The 19,572-nt window shown below is 40.4% G+C and overlaps 1 long non-coding RNA gene across 4 annotated transcripts in view; it reads right to left on the bottom strand.

Moving 5' to 3' along the window:
• The window catches only part of LOC148903924 (uncharacterized), a 99,513-nt gene that overhangs the window by 36,326 nt on the left and 43,615 nt on the right, over nucleotides 1–19,572 (bottom strand). For 3 of the 4 annotated variants that reach the window (XR_016116748.1, XR_016116749.1, XR_016116747.1), the window contains exon 3: nucleotides 11,216–11,241. The exons of the other annotated variant lie outside the window; for it this stretch is intronic. This is a non-coding gene — a long non-coding RNA (uncharacterized LOC148903924). The remainder of the gene's footprint in view (nucleotides 1–11,215; nucleotides 11,242–19,572) is intronic. 4 annotated transcript variants of the gene reach the window in all.

Genomic DNA, 19,572 nt, shown 5'->3' with positions numbered 1-19,572 from the left:
ATAAATACAAATTACTAACAATAAAAATTAATAAAATAAGAGTAAAAATACAAATAAATGAATAACTAGATAAATACAAATAACTAACAATAAAAATAACTAAAAATAAAAATAACAATAAAAATAAAATAAAAAAATTAATACAATTAAAAAACAAAAAAAAGTAAAAACATGAATCAATAAATATATTTTGCATCATTTTGTAAAACTGCATTCACAACACATAGTAAATAAAGAAATTCAATGTGAAAATATCAATTCAAATGCCCAGCAGGTTGGGGGTTATTTTTATTGAATATCAAACACACACACACACACACACACACACACACACACACACACACACACACACACACACACACACACACACACACACACACACACACACACACACACACACACACACACACACACACACACACACACACACACACACACGCCAAAAATGTATTTTTATCTTGGAGACTGAATCCAATAAAATCTTTACCACCTGTCTCCAATTGCTTTTATGTGCCATGTGACAATATGATATATCGATATGGCCCATGTTTGTGTTCTGAAGACGGATGTACAGTGTGTGTTTATTGTATTGATGATTGAGCTACAAGAGCACATATTGTTTCGTAGTTTAATAATAACAGGAAAAATGGGGGTTGGTGCAGGGTAGTAGGGGATAAATGGACAAAATACAAATACTGTAACAAGAACAACTACATGGGGGCTAAAATAGAAGCTAAGCACATGAGAGCTGCAAGAGTCAGGGGAAGGCTAAAATAGATATAGGATGTGAAGGTGAAAGGTTGCAGGAAAAAAAAGAACGGAAAAAGGAAGGCGAGACCCCCGCAATGAGGGGGGAGGGGCTCGGCGGGTAGAACAGCTGCTGCTTAGTTGTAATTGCCTCAATTAGCTGATACGGCTGCCATGGCAACAGTGTTTGACTGGTTGCCATAGTGCGGATGCAGCCTCTTCCCCCTGGGGGATTCATGGGTGGGGGAGCTCATGATGATCATGGTGATGGTGGCAAAAGAAGGTACAGAGTGGAAGCGAAAGCAGGAGATAAAAGGGCTCTGGCGATGAAGAGGAGGAAGATGATAACGGCGTCGGAGGAACAGTCAGGGAGTGAAGATAAAACCCAACAAGTTCTCTTTCAATCACGAGTGAGAGAAACGTGCATAAAATACAGTGCACATAGGCCCAGATCAGCAAAATAGAATTAAAACATCTAAATATTTGTCAGCAAATACCCCCTGCAACCTGGATCAACAGACTCACGCAGCTTATTTAGGGTCACGGCCCGATGTTTTTCCAGCTGCTTTTTTGATATTCAAGATTCAAGCTAAAGAAAAAAAGTTGCTGCATCGTCAAAGTCAAGTTGCAAATCGTCAGTCTCACCCAAACCAGCAAAAGGACTTCCCCCCACCTCACGCGTTCATGTCAAATAGCGGCGAGCCGGATAGCAGAAAAGTAGTTGACAGTCACTTACAGATGCAGTAAACATCAACAACAACCCTCTTTTCATGACAAATGGGGTGGGTGGGTGGGGGGGGTGCTGATTGAATGGGATGGAAAACGGAAAGGCGGTTATGAATCTGCGGCACGCAGAGACAGAATGTGGGTGGAGAAAAGTGGAAGGGAAAAAAGACATGCAAAGTGAAGTGTAACTAGGGGGTGGGGGCGGATATAAGGGCTGATGGATAATGCAGAAGTGCTTCATTGTTACAGTCGATCACGTTCCCTTTTTTTCCTTGAGCGCGGAAGGCAAGAATGGAATTCATTTTCAATAGAAAATTAATCTAGAGTGCATTGTGATGGTTTTTTTCCGTTGAGAGATGGTGAATATGACAAGAGGATAAAAAGGAGTATTTCTTTTCATATTTTTATTTCAATTATCACTGAAAAGTGAAGATTTGGAAGATGGAACGATTCTGCCCAAATGTAGCAAAACACACCCGATACGAAGCAATAGTGATTGCATTCACTCTGAAAGGGAAGCTCAGTCCCCTCCCAAAAAAAACACCCCCTAATGGAAAAAAAAAGTCCTGAATTATGCACATTTAAGTTTATTAAACATTATAGGACAACCGACACCACGGTTTTGTTTCCTGAGATCAGAAAAACGTTTTATAGCATCTAAAATACCCAAAACACACAGGATGATATTTTTAGTCAAATGCAAAACACCAATAAAATGACCAAGTGTCCAAAAACTACTTCAAATTGAACCCAGAAGTGGCCAGTTTCAGAAGGTCCCGCCCCCTTGTTCGTGATGTCACGCCAAGACCTCTTGCCTTCGGAGAACATGCTTTCTTGTTACGCATCCAGTTATGAATATGATTCAAATAGTTCTGAAGAGGAAAGCATAAATGTTTGCAATCGACTAAAGAAGTTTTGAGGGGTCATTTTGAGGCATCAGGACTGATGTGTAGCACCCAGAACATGCAGAAGATGGCGCCCAAGCTCCGTTGGAAATGGGCTGATTTGTCTACTGGGAATTTGTGTCAAATAGTCGTCATGGTGCAACACAATGATTCACCATTGCGTTATTTATGTGTTTTCCTTCTAATTTCGCCATCAACACTAAGTTTTTAGACCAAACAAAGTACCGCAAAATGCATTGTGTGTCCTTTCTCGTGTGTCGTGACGTCAGGAATCGTCACCAACTCAATAACAAGACTTCCTGAATATTCAGAGCGAGTCTTAAAACGTAAAATATAGCTATATGCGGTGGAATCTTTGATTTGTTGATTTTACAAATTATGGACACAATTGGTCCGGAGACGTCGGTTGTCCTTTAAGCATTAAAACATCTGTTGATGCAAAGTTCTGTACTTCCTGAATGAGTCCCAAACCTCTGCTGACTTTTAGTAAACCACACCACACTTTTTTTTCAGTCTCGATTGATTCAGAAGTAGCACTACTGAAGGCCTAGTGATGAATTTCACGGCCCGCCACTGTATTTTCATGTATAAAAGTGCCATCTAGACACTATATAGACAAGTTTGGTTGATTACATTTTCTATTTACTTTTCAGAATGAAAAATATTTTGTTAAATATTCATTTGTTTAAACTGGCATCACATACACTCAGTGATCAGGTTGTTAAAAATTGTATTCTGTTTGACTGACGATGCCCCCCTGCACCGAGCATAATCTGGTCTGATCGTCGATGAAATAGCACCCAGCCGACGGGTAAATACCCGAAAAAAAAAGTGCATTCTCACAATCAGCTCCCTCGCGTGAAATGAGAAGTGGTCGGTGCCACGTAAATATCAGAGTCTACATCTTAATGTGTTTTCAACAAGTCGGACCGACCGCGGTTTGTTATTTGCATGGCTTTCAAGGGAAAACATCAGACCGTGAATTCCCTTCGCATTCTATTAATTATCATCACTAATGCCTGCCTGCCCTATTTAACGTCAACACCCACCCACTAACCAATCTACAGATCATCGCCACCCTGTAGGTTTGCACATAACCAAACCCTCCCCGCACCTTACCGTCGTACACACATCACATACCAAAAGCCCTGCGCTTCATACTATACACACACCACTCCCACACAGATACCTTTCGCATTGGCCATCCCTCCTCCATCATCACTTCTATTCGTCACCCGCTCATTCCTTTAAACGCCCATGCCCACCGCGCCCTGATTTTCTTTTCAACCCTCCATCACAAAAACAAAACAAAACAGGATTTCCAGTGCATTGTCCGAGAAGATGAGAGTGAAAGCTTGCCCTCAGATCTGAAAGTTGAGATGTTGGTAGTCATAAAAATGTAAATATTATTCGTAGGCTATACACCACCCCAAAAAAATAAAATAATGAATGTGCATGTTCGAGACAGCTGATCACAGTGGGTGGCTACAAAAGCGGAGAAAACAGGCTCATGTCAGCAAATTTCAAATGCTTCCGAGCTAACATGATGGATGAACACATTGGTTCCCTTCGTTGTGACCATTGTGACAATTTGGTGACAATTTTTCGGTTAGCACACCGGCTTCACAGTGCAGAGGTCGCCGGTTCGCGTCCCGGTCCGGCCTTCCTGTGTGGAGTTTGCATGTTCTCCCCGGACCCGCGTGGGTTTTCTCCGGGTCCTCCGGTTTCCTCCCACACTTCAAAAACATGCATGGCAGTCAGATTGACCACTCCAAATTGTCCCTAGGTGTGAGAGTGATTGTTGTATGTCTTTGTGTGCCCTGCGATTGGCTGGCAACCAATTCAGGGTGTCCCCCGCCTCGTGCCCGAAGACAGCTGAGATAGGCTCCAGCAACCCCCGCGACCCTATTGAGGAATAAGCGGTACGGAAAATGAGATGAGAAATAAATAATCTACTACTATGTGTGGAATGCCGTCGACACACAATTAAAATTATCGCAGTGTGCCACCAAGGCAAAGAGCGTACCACTCCTCTAAATGCTTATGCACATTTCCACCAAGTGGGATAGTGTGTAGAGACGCGTGACAGTGGTCAAGTGCATGAGGAATTAGCAGGTGGCTTCCTCCTCGAGGAGCTGACACGGAAAAAAAAGACCAAGCACGCTCTTTGAGACTCGATTGATGCCAAAGCACCATGCATGTGAGCATGTACACCCCCTCACCATCTCCACTCCCGCTGCCACTATCTGTTTTAATCCTCCTGCTCTTACTGTTCCTCGACCACACAAATCTTCACCTCCTGCGGAAAATAAAAAAACATCCACACCAAGATTCACACAATCACACTCCAAAGCATATGCTAAAACATACACAAACAAATCCTTGGTCCAGGCAGGCCTTGAAGCTTCTAATACTTCTGCATTTGAGCTAAAGACACTCTTTTTTCCCAGTCGCTCAACAAGGTATTCCATGCAGTGGGGGTAAAAAAAAAAAAAGGTTTGCCCTGAGGCGGTGCTCCATCAGTCCAATCATATTCTGCTCCTCTGTCAAATTACAGCCGCATGTGTTGTTGATATGTAAGCGTTACAAGTGCACGTACATGCCCCGTAGGTTACAGCTCTATATTAGGAACTTTCAATGGACGTGGATCAGGAACGTGAGCAAGTTGCTGATTAGCACTTAATGCCTGCCGTTGGTTAATGTGCTGTCCAGGTCAAAATAGCAAGTGAGAGGAGATATGGTGCAAAGACGGTACTGTAATGTGGAATAGGAGCATGTTAACACACCAAAGGCAACTCTGGTGCGCTTTACATACTGCCAAATAAAAGAGCAGCATGGGGGGAAATGGCTACTCACAATTAACGCGACATTAGGTCACTACTACGTATATCTCACAATACCAAATGCAAGATAAAGCTCTTAAAAAAAAGAGAAGAAAAAAATATCACTGCCTTGGGCCTTTATTATGTCATATTGGCTTAAAATCTTCCACTATATAAACTTGGTTCCTCAGGGACATGTCAGTACATCGATTTTTCTCCCAGTCACGCTGTCAGCTCTGATCCATGTCTTTTGCCTCCAGCACTGCTCTCTGTAGTTACTTTATATTTTTGTAGATAAAGCCTTTTTTTTTTTTACTTTTGAACTGCCATGTCATGTCTGTTTCTGGGTTGACTCGCTTTTTGTTGCCAATGGAATCATCATCATCGCTCATTCCCTTGAAAGAAAACGCAGTTGAACATCTGCGTGACAGGAGTAAGGTAGCGGAGTAGATCTCCATGGGAAAAGTACCGTATTTCCACACTATAAGGCTCACCTAAAAGCCTTCCATTTCTTTTCTAATGCTGACCCTGTCCCTTGTAAGGCGGTGTGCCTTTTACATGGAAAAGGTTTTGACATATATCATTCATTGAATGTGCATATTAGAACCCGGTGCACCTTATACATGGAAAAGTTTTAAAATGTCATTATTTGAAGGTGCCCCTTTATAATCCGGAAAATACGTTACGAACTTCAAGAGAACCCTACTGGAAAGTGATGGATGCATCTGTAGGTGACATCCTATTATTATAACAACAACAACAACAACAACAATAACAAATTTAATTTACAAGCGCCTTTCAAAGCAGCTTTGGAATCAAAAAGAACTATGGAACATAAACACCAGAACATTAAAAACATAAATAAATTATAAATAATAAAAGAGCTGATTAAACTAAACCAGTGCAATTGCCGAGGGGAGGTGGGGTTAGCTTCCCCAAAAAATATATATAATAAAGATGATGATTAATGAGGTGTTCGATTCATTGATTTCTACAATATTGCAATGGGTAAGAGGCACGCTGGTGTCATAATCCCAGTGCAAGTTTTTTTTCCATCTGATTTTTGGCTAGACTTGGTAGAGGTGGGCATAAAGGGGCTATTTGCCCTGTTGGGTGTTATTGTGGGATTGAAAATAGCAGATTCACAGCCAATCATAGCAACTCATTTAGGTTGGCGTATCTGAAGTAGAGATAGACAGAGTTGCATTGAACCATCTGTGCCAAAAGGCAGAATTTCTGTGATTAAATTGTCAGAAACGTGTTGTAAAAAATGCCGGAATGCAAAGCGAGGTGCCGGACTGCCTGTCAAAAATCCCCAAATATGAAACAAAATTGAAATGCCTCGGGCGAAAATGAAAATGCACCAGTTTCAAAACAAAGCCAATTTGTGCCACTTTACGAAAATACACTGAGGCTATTCGGGTGGATCCAGGGTACGTTCGTTTGATCTTCCACAAAAAGATATTCACGTGTTCAACATACACAGACAATTGAAGACAACGCGTGATGAAATGGCTTGATAAGCCGTACGCAAAATACAATTTAAATTGCTCAATTCTTATCAATTTCCACTAAGAGTAATCACGCAGCTTCTAATTGAAGGCAGCACTTGCTCAGGCTTACAGTTTGGCCTCAGGTACAAACGCTGCTTGGCATTCCAAGACATATTTTATGTATGGACTCAAAAGGATGGCCGCGTATAGAAATGATGTAAGTATTGAGGAATGATCATGTGCCAGCACTCCCCCCCCCCCCTCCTCCTTTGCCGAAGAGGCTTGTGTGTTGGACCAGCAGATCAAGGCAAATAACCCTGCAGTGAGTAAATTGATTTACATACAGTAGCTGTCAGAGGGATTTGTTTCCCTCGAGCGCACTGAGTCTTTTTCCTTCTTCGGCAGCTTTATTTCTACCGCTGCTCTTTTTCATCGTTACCGTTATTTCTATGGTTAGAGAGATGGAGGGTTGGGGGTGTCCTGTATTCCTCACAGGGAGTCAGTTAAGTGCAGTGCGAACTTGACGGAAGAGATCTGTTTCAGTGCAAAAACTCGGCCTCTTCGATCTTTCTCCAATCCAAACATCATGGCTGATCTCACCACCATTTTATACACTTTTCCTTTCATCATAGCTGAAACCCTTCTATCACACATCAAAACTCAACCTCTCTAGTTTCTCCCCCACCACTACAGATCACAATGTCATTTGCAAATATCATCGTAAAAAGACCATTCCTGTCTAACATCATCTGTCAGCCTGCCCATCACCATAGCAAATAAGAAGGGTCTCAGAGCTCACCGTTTGTTCATCCTCATGCTTGTTAACTTCGAAGCTGAGGTTCTTCTTGTGTGGTTAACGGTCAATTGCAGGGTACGTACAGGACTCATAGACCTCATTGGGTGTTTCTGATGCATCCCCACTGCATCTGCAAATTGGGTTCAGAATAAGTGGACTACATTTTCGACTAACTCTTTGCGCAGGTCGTGAAACTAAATTTTTATGTACGTGATCGAAGCTCAGGCAAACAATTTCGAGAATTTTGTTGGCATATATGGTGAATCATAATTATTATCATAAAAATATTTTAATGCTACCCCTGCGGCTATTTAAAAGTTGTTTTGGGTAGGTAATACCAATTACATCATCTGACCAATTATTACATCCGCAACGGGGGGATCTTGCAGTCCAAATGCCGACATCATACCCCAGACCGCAGTGAGATTATTTCTGGTTCCACGATGTCAAGCAGGACGCCGACTGCAACTCTCGCCGGCCCTGCTTTTGATGGAAATGAGGCATGCCCACAAGATTGACTGCGAAAAGGCACCTCCATCCCACAACGTCGCACAAAGGCGCAAATGCCCAATTTCGGTCATGCGTCGCGCGGCAAAATAGCAAATGAAAGAAAATTCCATATGCGCACAGTTAGACTCCGCGAGTGCTCAGCATGCACTCCCTATGAAAATCAGGCCCTTTAAGTAGAGCATTGGAAGGACTCTTTCAAACTCAACAACGCTCATTCTGTTGTCATTATTCCTCGTTAATTATTTGTGCAAAGGGAATTGTACTTACAGGGCGGCATAATGAGTACAAGGGAAGAGAAGAGAAGGACGTTAGTATGCAAGCGTACGAGCGCAAACCCTGCTGTGGGCTTGCTTTATCAACGCTTATATAGGAATCAATTAAATACAGAAGCAAATATCACTGCTGAGATTTCATTATTCACGATGCAAAAACAAAGAAATTGTGGCACAGCGGCCCAGCTTTTGATGTCGAAAATAATGCATCCAACATCATTCAAGCTCATTGTGTGTGTGTGTGTGTTTGTGATGAGGGAACTGTGACCATGTGAAATGAGTCATTCAGCTGTGATTTCACAGTATGCATCCGTAAAGCGGGGAAGCGCGTGTGCATGCATGTGTCATTCCACATGCATGTATAATGGGCCCTTCAAACATTGCTGTTAAAAATGTAAATTCATTTTTGCCTTTATATTCCCTGTCACACCGTCTCATTAGTCGTGCATAATAAAGTGGTAGGCAGATTAATTCTATATGATCCAAGTTTTTCGAAGGAATTGCGTGCATATGTATGGAGCGGGTATATGGACGGCGCCGTAACCTTTTCTCGGTGTAAACCACACCCTGAAATATTAATCACTATGCACTATTCTTGCATTATTCTGTGGCGGAGCACAGAGGTCCAACGTTTGTACATTGTAACAGTGCAACAGCTGTAATAAGATCAAAATTTAGTGCAATTAATGTCTCCGTCTGGACCGGACAGTATTAATTGGGATTAACCCGGACTATCACCAGTCAGATAATGAGGGTTCAGGTTCCCTCTCATGGCCCACACTTTGGTTGCACTGTGTGTGTGTATGGAGCATTCAACCCGAAAGTCAAATCCATGTTGCATATAAACAAGACAAATCCGTGTTTCATTGATCAGCAGTGCATGCGGCCAACTGCTAAAAAATTTAGGAGCGTTTCAATTCTGTGGTTGGATGTGCTTTTTGGAAATGTGTTTTCCACAGCAAGTCTGCTTTAATGAAAAAAAAGGTCTACTGTGAGGATATGGGCTATTGTTTTCTCTGATTTTTAGTCATGTGTGAGTAAAAGTTGACTCATTTTATGTCTGGTTTAATTTTACCCTTTAAAAAGTGTCAGATGAATGAAGCAACATAATGTATGCAGTGCTATTATAGATGAAGAGTGTTCAACCTTCATGTTCCATTTATACAGAATATGACAGGTGATATTATATGCAGGCAAATATTGCTGTTTGTCATCTTGTTGACGAGTCTGCTGCTCGCAATCAAACTAACTGGACTCCTACTTGGAGAACCTCTTCTACCCTGATCGTTCATGGCCATCCGTAAGTGACATCCCCCATCTCCTCGCTAATGCTAATAAAAATAATACTGCAGTCAATTAACTCATTCATTGCCAGATGACGTGCAAAAATGTGTCCACTCCTGTGCCATGGTTTTTGTCATTTTCAATCAAATTGCACAACCCACAGAATTTTACGTTTTTGGACTACATAAACATTCAATGCAGCGTACAAAACTGTAGACTGTCTTCTTTCATCAGTTATTTCCTAAATTATAGGGGTCTGGGGTTATCTGAGATTGAAATGGGGGCAGCTATACAAAATACAATACAATACAATGATTTAGATAGAGCTTTAACAATAGCTGAAACTATAACATGGAAAGAAGGCAAATGTTGCCCCCTGGTGGAAGGGAAAAACATTGCCAGAGGTCTGACCGGTGCTTTAAAAAAACGTGAACAAATTCGGGAATGGAGCTCCACATCACACTTTTCAATTCCCGAATAAATTCGGGAATGGCAGCGAATGAGTTTATTGACTGGAAATTAATCCCTGTTTTTTGTACGCTGTTGTCATATTTATGAATGAAATATGACATCAGCCACTACACATACTGTATCCATAAAATTAGAATGTGTCTACCCCTTGAACACATTCAACAAAGTAATCTAAACACTAACGGTGCCACAATTTGGAGCTGCTTCTAGCAAGTCTATATATATATATATATATATACATATATATATATATATATATATATATATATATATATATATATATATATATATATACATATACACTGTATACCCTACAATTGACTGTCAAATCGCCCAGCCAAGTTAAGCTCCAGGTCATTCTGCAACCCAAATGGGGAGAAGCAGAATAGAAAATGGATCGAACGGAATGATGTTGCTCAGAATTCTTTTTTTGTTTACATTCTGGACCAAAAGGAAGAATAACAAGTTGCACAGCTGTTGTTTGGAGTCGCTCCCGCTGTGACATATTTCTCAAGCACATTCATCAACATTTTGTGCCGTGCCATTGTTGACAAAATATTTGCGGTTTACAGGAACAGTCTCAACACAATTTTTTTCCGCCTCAGCACAAGTGGTTTTGAAGTCTGTACGGAAAACCGCGGCCGGCCTCGTGTTTCGCGTCATTCTGACCTACATGCACGGGGCTCCTCTGGTTCCCCTTTTCTCCTCGCTTCTCCCGTCTGGGAGTGTTTTCATGCAGGGGATGATTTCATCCCCCAACCACGAGACAATACCTCACCCTTCCCCTGAATCACAGGCTGGAAGGAGGTGGAAAACATCTCTATCTACTTTGGGCTTAATGGGTCCAAAACAAGCAGCTGCGGCAGTGTGAGTTTAAACTGTGTGTTGACGGCTGTCTCCCGCAGGTAGCGACTGGCATAAAAATTGGGACGAAAGCTCACTGGCAGGCTGAACATTTGGCTCGCTGGTTTACAGTTGACCAGTTCAAAGGTCCATTGCATGTCATCCAAAATGACTGAAAGTGATGGCAGGCTGTATTTAATGCAACCACTGCCTTGGATCAATTTAAACAAAATTCACTTGTACACTGTGTCTAAATGAGACATTTTACATAAGCAACACGGATCGCTTTCTCAAATGTTTTTCAACATCATGGAACCATTTCAACAAGTTGTCTAAGGTGGCATACCTCTGCTACGGTCCACTGAACACACCCTGAAAGAGAGATAAAACAAAGCCTAATTACAGCCAGTTGAGGTGTCATGCGTTATTCACACGCCAATGAACAAAGACAATAAAGCAACAATAGACGGTAGGTGTGTTTGCTGTGTTACAGCAAAATAAACAAACAAATACATAAATATGACTTAAATCTCTTTTATCTTTCAACATACAGTAAAGTCTCGTTATATCGATATTCAAGGGAGTCCGAAAAAATATCGATATAACCGGGACTATCGATATATCCGACCCTGTTTGCATGTAATTTTCTCAGTGCGTGCATAGAAATAGTATCGATATAACCGGGACTATCGATATATCCGATATCGATATAACGAGACTTTACTGTATTTGATCTTTTATCTTTCAACATATTTGATACTCACCAGCCCTTCCCAATACAAAAAATCCATAAACAAACAGCAAGCAAACAAATAAATGCATAATTAAATACATAATTAATACATAATTAAAAATAATGAAATAAACAAATGAATAAATACACAATAAATAAATAAAAATGAAGAAACATACAAAATAAATACAGTACGATGAATAACCAAATAAAAACACAATGAAATAAACAAATAAACAAAAATAAATAAAAATTACAATTTTAAAAAGTAAGAATGCATGCAATTAATAGTACTCATATTTCCATTTCTCTAAGTAGACTAAACAATTATGTTGAATATTTTAATCATACAACAGGCAATAAATAAATACATGAATAAATGGAGTCAAGGAGGTGCTGGAGAATATCCAAGCTCTATTCTGGCAGTAATAATAATAATACATTTCATTTTTTCAGCGGCTTTCAGTCGGCAGGGGACACCCTGAACCAGTTACCAGCTAATCGCAGGGCACACTGAGATATACAACAATCCGCGCTCACACCCACACCTAGCCACAATTTGGAGTGTTCAATTAGCATGTAGGAGCAAACCGGAATACCCGGAGAAAACTAATGCAGCCACAGGGGGAATACTTGTATGTACACTCCACACAGTGAGGGCAGAGCTGCAATTGAGGCCGGTACATCTGCACTGTGAGGTCGATGCACTAACCACTGGGCCAATGGCCTGCCCCCTTTCTGAAATAATGCTATACAATTAAGCTCTCAGCTCTTCTCAAATCAAACTATTGCAAACGATTTTTCTTTTCGGGGTCAGTAAATTTCAATCATCACTTATCCATAATTGGGTGCAATAACGACTTTGACCGATTTCTCATTCTACTAAAGAGATCACGTTATACGGCATGGACTACAGTTTCCCCTTCACCCGTATAAATCAATGGAAATAGCGCACATAAAAAGTTAAAAGGCCATTTATTTCCCGAAAGGTGTTGGGCCACTGCAGCTAATGCTCCTTAAACAAGAGGAAATGATAAAGTGTACGGGCAGCTGAGAGGAGCAGGATGAGAAAGACAAATGAGGTGCGGAAGAAATGTGAACACGCCGAGAATTGGATATTATTCCATTAGGAGTGAAAACGTCTGAGAGCCTCAGCGCGGACGGAGAGGGAGGCGGGTTTTGGTTTTGAGGTTGATCTCTACAGAACCGAATGGAACTGGATCTGTGACCCAGGAACTCATTGATCATTCTTTGGAATGAGATCTAAAGGATCATTTTTTTCTCATGATCAAAGCATTTGTTGGCTCACAATATACAATATTGGGGAAAGGTTCAAGTATAAACACGTTGCAAAAGCAGAGAGGACTTTGCATCACATTGTAAATTAGAAGAAGACAAAATTCATTCCATAACCCAATTCGAAAACTTGAAACAGTACACCCCAACAGATTTTAGACGTTTCACAGCTAGGGAAGATTTAGAGTAATGATTCTTAACGCAACATTCAGAAGTGAAAAAGAAAATGAACTTTTTACAATTTCAAGACAGAAAAAAAAACATTAGAAAACAAAAGTAAATCAAATCAATGCATAAGTATAAAGAAGATTGTTCGATTCATCTGCCAGAAAGAAAAACACCCACGCTTTGGAGGTATGAGTGGCATTATGTGACCATACGTGATTATCATCCAGGCTTCTCTGAAATGTAGGCTTTGCGGTCAAATTCAAAAGTATTTCCTTAGAAACAAGTCAAGCGCTGTCTTCCCCTGTCTTACTGGCACCCAGTGGAGACCTAAATCTGTTGCTGAGATTCCCAATGCCAAAGTGGCACTGCTCCCACTACTTTCCTTCTACTCTTCCAGAAGGCAGCGGGGATATGTGTGGGCACCATAGCAACCCTCGAGCCTCACCACCCTCGCTTTTGACTCTGGTTTTATGATCACGTCTCACAAATCTGTTATTTCAGAATTTTCTGTTCGCGAATGAGAAATGAATTCTTCGAGTCTGCGTTTAGTCGGTCAACTGCACAGTTTGTCAGAATCCCAGAATTTTGGGAAGTCAAAATTCATGACATGGCATTTTATGGAGCACAATTAATAACTTGTGGGCACTTTCCATGGTCTGCTGTTCTTGTTTTGACTTAAAGCAGGTGCATGAAGTCCATCTCTTTAGATAGCTTCCTAGATAAGCTAGATAGCAAGATAGCGAGCTATCTAGATACCTATCTTATCTAGCTAGCTAGATAAAATATGGTTGTGTATCTATTTGTGCAACTCTGTTATATACAGTAAAGTCTCGTTATATCGATATCGGTTATATCGATAGTACCGCTTATTACGATACTATTTCTATGACCGCGAGGAGAAAATTACATGCGCGCAGGGTCGGATATATCGATAGTCCCGGTTATATTGATATTTTTCGGACTCCCGAGAATATCGATATAACGAGACTTTACTGTACTATATTTTCTCACTCAATGTTGTCAATCAAACATGACCAAAACGTGACCGGAAAAAAAAAAACATTGACACTCGCGCCAAATGTTGTAGCAGAACAGATGGCAGTGGCTCAAGAAGAAAGAGGAAAGCAGTGACTACTAGACATTATAGCAGATGGTATTGAAGAAAAATGGAGTAATTTGGGGACAGCGTAAATCAGCCGGTGTCAAACAGTTACAGCACAGACACAGACACACGGGTGTGTTTAAAAACCCTTGGCAGCTTTAGGCAGGCAGGGAAGTCGACCACAGAAAACCTTAAAAAGTTCAGATGAGATAACGGCTGTGGAAATCAGCCCAACAACAAAAATGACAATAATGATGCTGTACAAGTAATAAGGTTTTTTTAATTAATGTAATTTGGTTTTAAAATTACACCTTTGAAGACACGTTTGTGGCAATTGACACACTGCTCCAACATATATGCGTGGACCAATCAGCCCACCTTCAATGCTATTGTAGTGCAAATGCAATAGTTGTAATCCAATATGGGTGAGTGCAATGAGATTTTGGTGACTTTGATAGAGACGAATGGTACCTGTGATTGATCTGTTTCAGTGTTAAATAAGGCAACTGTTGGGGTAATTCGCGATACAAACATCTCTAAACATCGCTTCCTAATCTTTGTTTACATTTTGGACTTCCTGATATGTTATATCCTGCCTTCCAACAGCAACCATGTGAGACAATCCCTCAAAAATCATTGTTAAATTTTATTGAATGACATTTTAACTTAATGTAGATATGTTTTTTAAACGCACCTCAGACCGTGACGTAACTACGGTAGGGGAGTGTAGGCAGTCGTCTACACATGCGCACCCCACTGCGACCATTTTAACATCTTCCGCAGGGATATCTTTTTGCATTTCCTTTTGAATGCCATTCCCTCAACACGACTTCCTCAAGTACTTCTGCCATCGAGGCTGCACGCTTCTCTTTGCACTGACTTCAAAGGGAATGAGGGGTGAAACTTCCATTAGAGGTCAAACAAATCAGCTGCATTCCATCCTAGCACAGAGTGGTGCAGACGACCCGCGTCGACGACAATACCAAAAGAAATAAAACTCCACCCAGGCGCAATGTTTGATTGCACAAAAATCGGACTCTTACAAATTTTTATTTTTTAATTTTTTTGGACGGTGAGGTTGTAAAGGGTGCATGTTGTCCTCAGAATGTAACTCAGGTGCATTTTCCGCAAATTTACCAATACAAATTTTAAATCATGTACAAATTTTAATCTTTATTAGGATTTTTTTACTTTTTCATTCAGTTTGGAGAAATTACTTTTTGAACAGTTAGTTCACTGCAGTGACCCCCAAGAGTTAAAAAGGGGTGCACACTTACAAGAAAAGTCTCTCAGGAAAGGACCCAGTCAGAATGAAAGTGAGATTTGAATAATTTCAGTTCCAAAGATCAAGAATCGTTCCGACTATGGTAACAAACAGCGAAAAGCCTTTGATGAACAATTCAAGCCCCTTTATCAGAAACAGCTTTTTAGCGGCTTACTTGAAAACAGTGATGCCATATGAACACAGTAAATTGTTCCATATCCAGCCAAGTACGGCAACTTAAAATCACCTCTCATCCTCTCTGACGGCAGAAGTGAGTAATGAGCTTTCCATAGTATCACAACAACACCGCCTCGGAATGACTCCAACTGTGATTCAAGGGGAGTTTTGGTAAATCGGAATCAAAATTTGCGACACAGCTGCTCATCACCTTGAAGATGTCGCAGGAAAGACGAGGGGAATGAGCGGCCAGAGGTCGACAAGTTGTGTTTTTGCATCTCGGACGGTGAATAACAGCTGTGCTGGTACAGCCAAAACAGGGGTCATTGCGTCAATGGAACGGGAATAAGACGAATCTGAAAGCATCGTTGTTTGTGTATCAGTTTTGTCTAGGCTGAGGGCGACGCTTGAACCAGACTCGACCTTGAAACAGACCCACTGCTTTGGGATTTATTATATTTCTAAAAAGAATGTGACTTGCAGCCACATGCTTTAAAAAAAACATCAGACAACAACCAAGCCCAAGTGGGGATAATACAAAGGGGAAAAAACTTGTTTTTGAAAGCAATGACTCAATCCAACTTGCAAAACTGAGGATATTTTATGAATGCATAAACTGAATCACTCATATGACTCATGTCCCGTTAGAATAAAACACTTGTTTTATTCTCATATGAAAATATTTCAAAATGACAAAAACTATGTTTATTCTATATCATATACGCACAACTGAAACAAAACAAGTCACTGTGTTGTCATAAAATAAGCAATGACTTAATTTTCAATTAACAACAAAAAAAAATATCTTTTTTTTAAACAATTGAGAAAAGTTTCTATTTGAGGTGTTGAGGCGAAAATTAATAGAAATTAATAGCTGCAGGTGAATAACTAAATGCCCACAATTGAGGTTTTTCAACGCTTTTTCGATCATTTCTCTATTTTTGGGTGGGTTGGTAATTTTATTCCACCCATCCATTCATCCATCCATTCAATCAGCCTGCCAAGCATATTTTTGGAATGTGGGAGAAAACCGCAGTACCCAGCGAAAGCCCACACAAGCACGAGGAAAGCATATAAACTCCACACAGAAGGGCTGCAGCCGGGATCGAACCTACAACCTCTGCGTTGTGAGGTCATTGCATTAACCACTGGTCCAACACGCCAACCCCCTTCTTTTATGATGCAATAAAATAAAGGTCTCAGCTATTTTTCAAAATAACCCAACAGATTGTTCTTCTCATAACGTGAACTCAAACATCAAGTTGATTCTAAACATGTTTTCTTTTTAGATACAGTAAATACATTTCACATGCATACATTGCAGACTATTTGACAAGCCATCATTTTCATAATTGCTGTTGTTATTTGGACCAGAGCTACAGCTAACTAATTGTTCCAACGAGCAGTGATGAAAACCTACTTACCTCGACATTTTTCTTGTATCCATCATCAGAGACCACCAAACGCCAGGTAGATTGCCATGTTTGTTCACTTGATTACGCAAGTTTCATTGGTGGAAAGCTACAGAGGCAGCTGTTCTTCTGGAAGGTTCTCTTCTTTCCAAAGAAGACACTTAGATCGAGTGACAATTGGGTTCTTGGTCACTTTAATTTTGGTCAATTTAATTTTGGGTACCTTACCAAATAAAAATTCAGAACATAAACTGTTTTTTCCTGCATGAGTGTGCATTGAATTTTGAGTGAGAAATGTCTTTTGTCCCCATTTTGTTTTCCATTTTGGAGTGAATGGGGCGTTTCCCTCCATCAGGCACACCTGTTCGGCCATTACCAATCAAGCCTGTCATGTATTTAAAATTAGTTTGACCTTGCTCTGTGTTTGGCTTCAAATTTTGCATTCAAGGCTTGTTGATATGTTTCTTTGCACTTGTTTTGTCGTAAAACTTTTTTTAAGTATAGCATTCCTTCTTATCGATTTTGATCTTTGGTTTTGTATTGCTGGACTTGTGATGTTTTTTTTTTGTGTATTCTCTGTGTTCTTGTATTTTTATTTTTTATTTTTGTCTTTTCATATGTTTTTTTCCCCCTCTGGCTCCTTGTCATCAGCGATTTCAGTTTGTACTTTTCTGTAATAAACATTTTTGTGATCGCACTTTATCTCAACCTACATATCTGGAATCCAAAACATTATTTATTCCAGTTTAGAACCTGACATCTTGCTCTAGATGACAAATGCAATAGAATAGACACACATTTTTACTGAAAAAAACCCAAAACAAAACAAAACAATAAACAAACAGTACTGACTGTAGTACAAGTACTGACCTGTGAGAGGCATTGTGGTGCTAGATGTAATCTGAAGTGAAAAAAAAAGAGTTGTAGTAATTGTAGTAGTAGTAGTAGTAGTAGTAGTAGTCACATCTATTATACTACTGCTAAATCTTTTAGTTATAGTACAGCACATTTTGGCTTTCACATGAAAGTAAATATCCTGAAGAACGCTTAATAAATAAGCAAGTTCCAATTTTTTTTTCTATGTTTTCTCTGTGTGGGTTTTCTCCAGGTACTCTGGTGTTCTCCCATATTCTAAAAACTTGCATGGTGGGTTGATTGAACACTCAAAATTGTCCCTCGGTGTGTGTGTGAGCACATATGCTTGTTTGTCTCTGTGTGACCTGCGATTGGCTGGTCACCAGTTCAGGGTGTCCCCCACCTTCTTCCCAAAGACAGCTGGGAATGGCTTCAGCATGTCCACAACCCTTGTGAGAATAAAACAGATCATAAAATGAATGGATGGATGAACATTTGAGATAGTTGTTTTCAGAAGATATCAGAGAGGAATAATTATTCTTTACACAGCACATTGTATGATAATCAAACAAGGAACATGTGAGAGCCTGCCATGTGTGTAAGCCACTGTAGAAAGGTTCTAAACACAATCTAATCAATTTGTGCATGGACATATAATTACGAGAGTCTTTGTATAATGCAGTGGCGGGCCTTGCATGTCACTCCTAGGCCTTCAGTAGTGTTACAGCTGAATCACTCCACAGCTGCGAGTGTGGTATGATTTACCACACGTCCGCTAGAGGATGTCGTTGGCTAGAAAATAACTTGAAGAAACGTAAACTTATTAAACTGTTCGCATTTTTAGTATGAACATGTGGATTCATAATAACCTCATAAAATTGCAATATTGTTTGCTGTTTTTGCTAGCTTCGGAACTGAACGACCTTTCTTAATGATGTCCATGTATTCTTAAAAAGTCTGTCTTGAAAATGGCTTCAACAGTAAATTTGCAACCAAATCCATTTCTTCTCCTCGTTCTGCAATTGTGGGTTGACAAAACCGCTATTAAAATAACACAACAATGTATTTGCTTTTGCAGCTCGCTATAGATACAGTGTGCTAGCTCTGGCCAGTATGCTCTTTTCACTAGCGGCTAGTAATATTATGATTGGCTAGCGACTAGCCAATGATCATGAACCAAATATAATTCACATTAGTCTCTAATTCAGATATTTTTAGGCCAGCAGGGAAGGCCTTGCCGGCACTGATGGCCCACCACTGGTATAATGTAAAAATAAAAACACATACACACGCGCACACACACACACACACACACACACACACACACACACACACGCGCACACACATACGCATAGGAACTAGCTTTCAGGTTTTGAGTTTTCACTCAAAGGCATAAAAAAGGGGGAGTGAGTGCTTTTGGGTTCACTGGTGCTGCCTGGAGAATGTCTCTGAAGCCTGAGGAATGCACTGACATCATGGTTTAAAAAGCTTAACGGTTGGGAGTAGTTAAATTTGAAATGCTGACTGAAAGCTCCTCGGTGTCTCCTCTGCACTTCATTAGGGCTTTCCCATGTCATTTTTAACACTCTCAAGGGTGAACATACCGGATTTTCTTTTTACCTGACATGTAGTGTGTTGATGAACCACATGTGCAGTTTCTGTTTGTTTACTGAGCGTGGATTCCAGTACTTAGTCG

The sequence above is a fragment of the Hippocampus bargibanti genome, linkage group LG01, assembly GCF_051943395.1.
Source record: "Hippocampus bargibanti isolate YZ-2025 linkage group LG01, ASM5194339v1, whole genome shotgun sequence".
Classification (NCBI taxonomy): Eukaryota; Metazoa; Chordata; class Actinopteri; order Syngnathiformes; family Syngnathidae; genus Hippocampus; species Hippocampus bargibanti.
The sequence above is the reverse complement of the archived record's forward strand: the minus strand, read 5'-3'. Positions and strand labels throughout refer to the sequence as shown.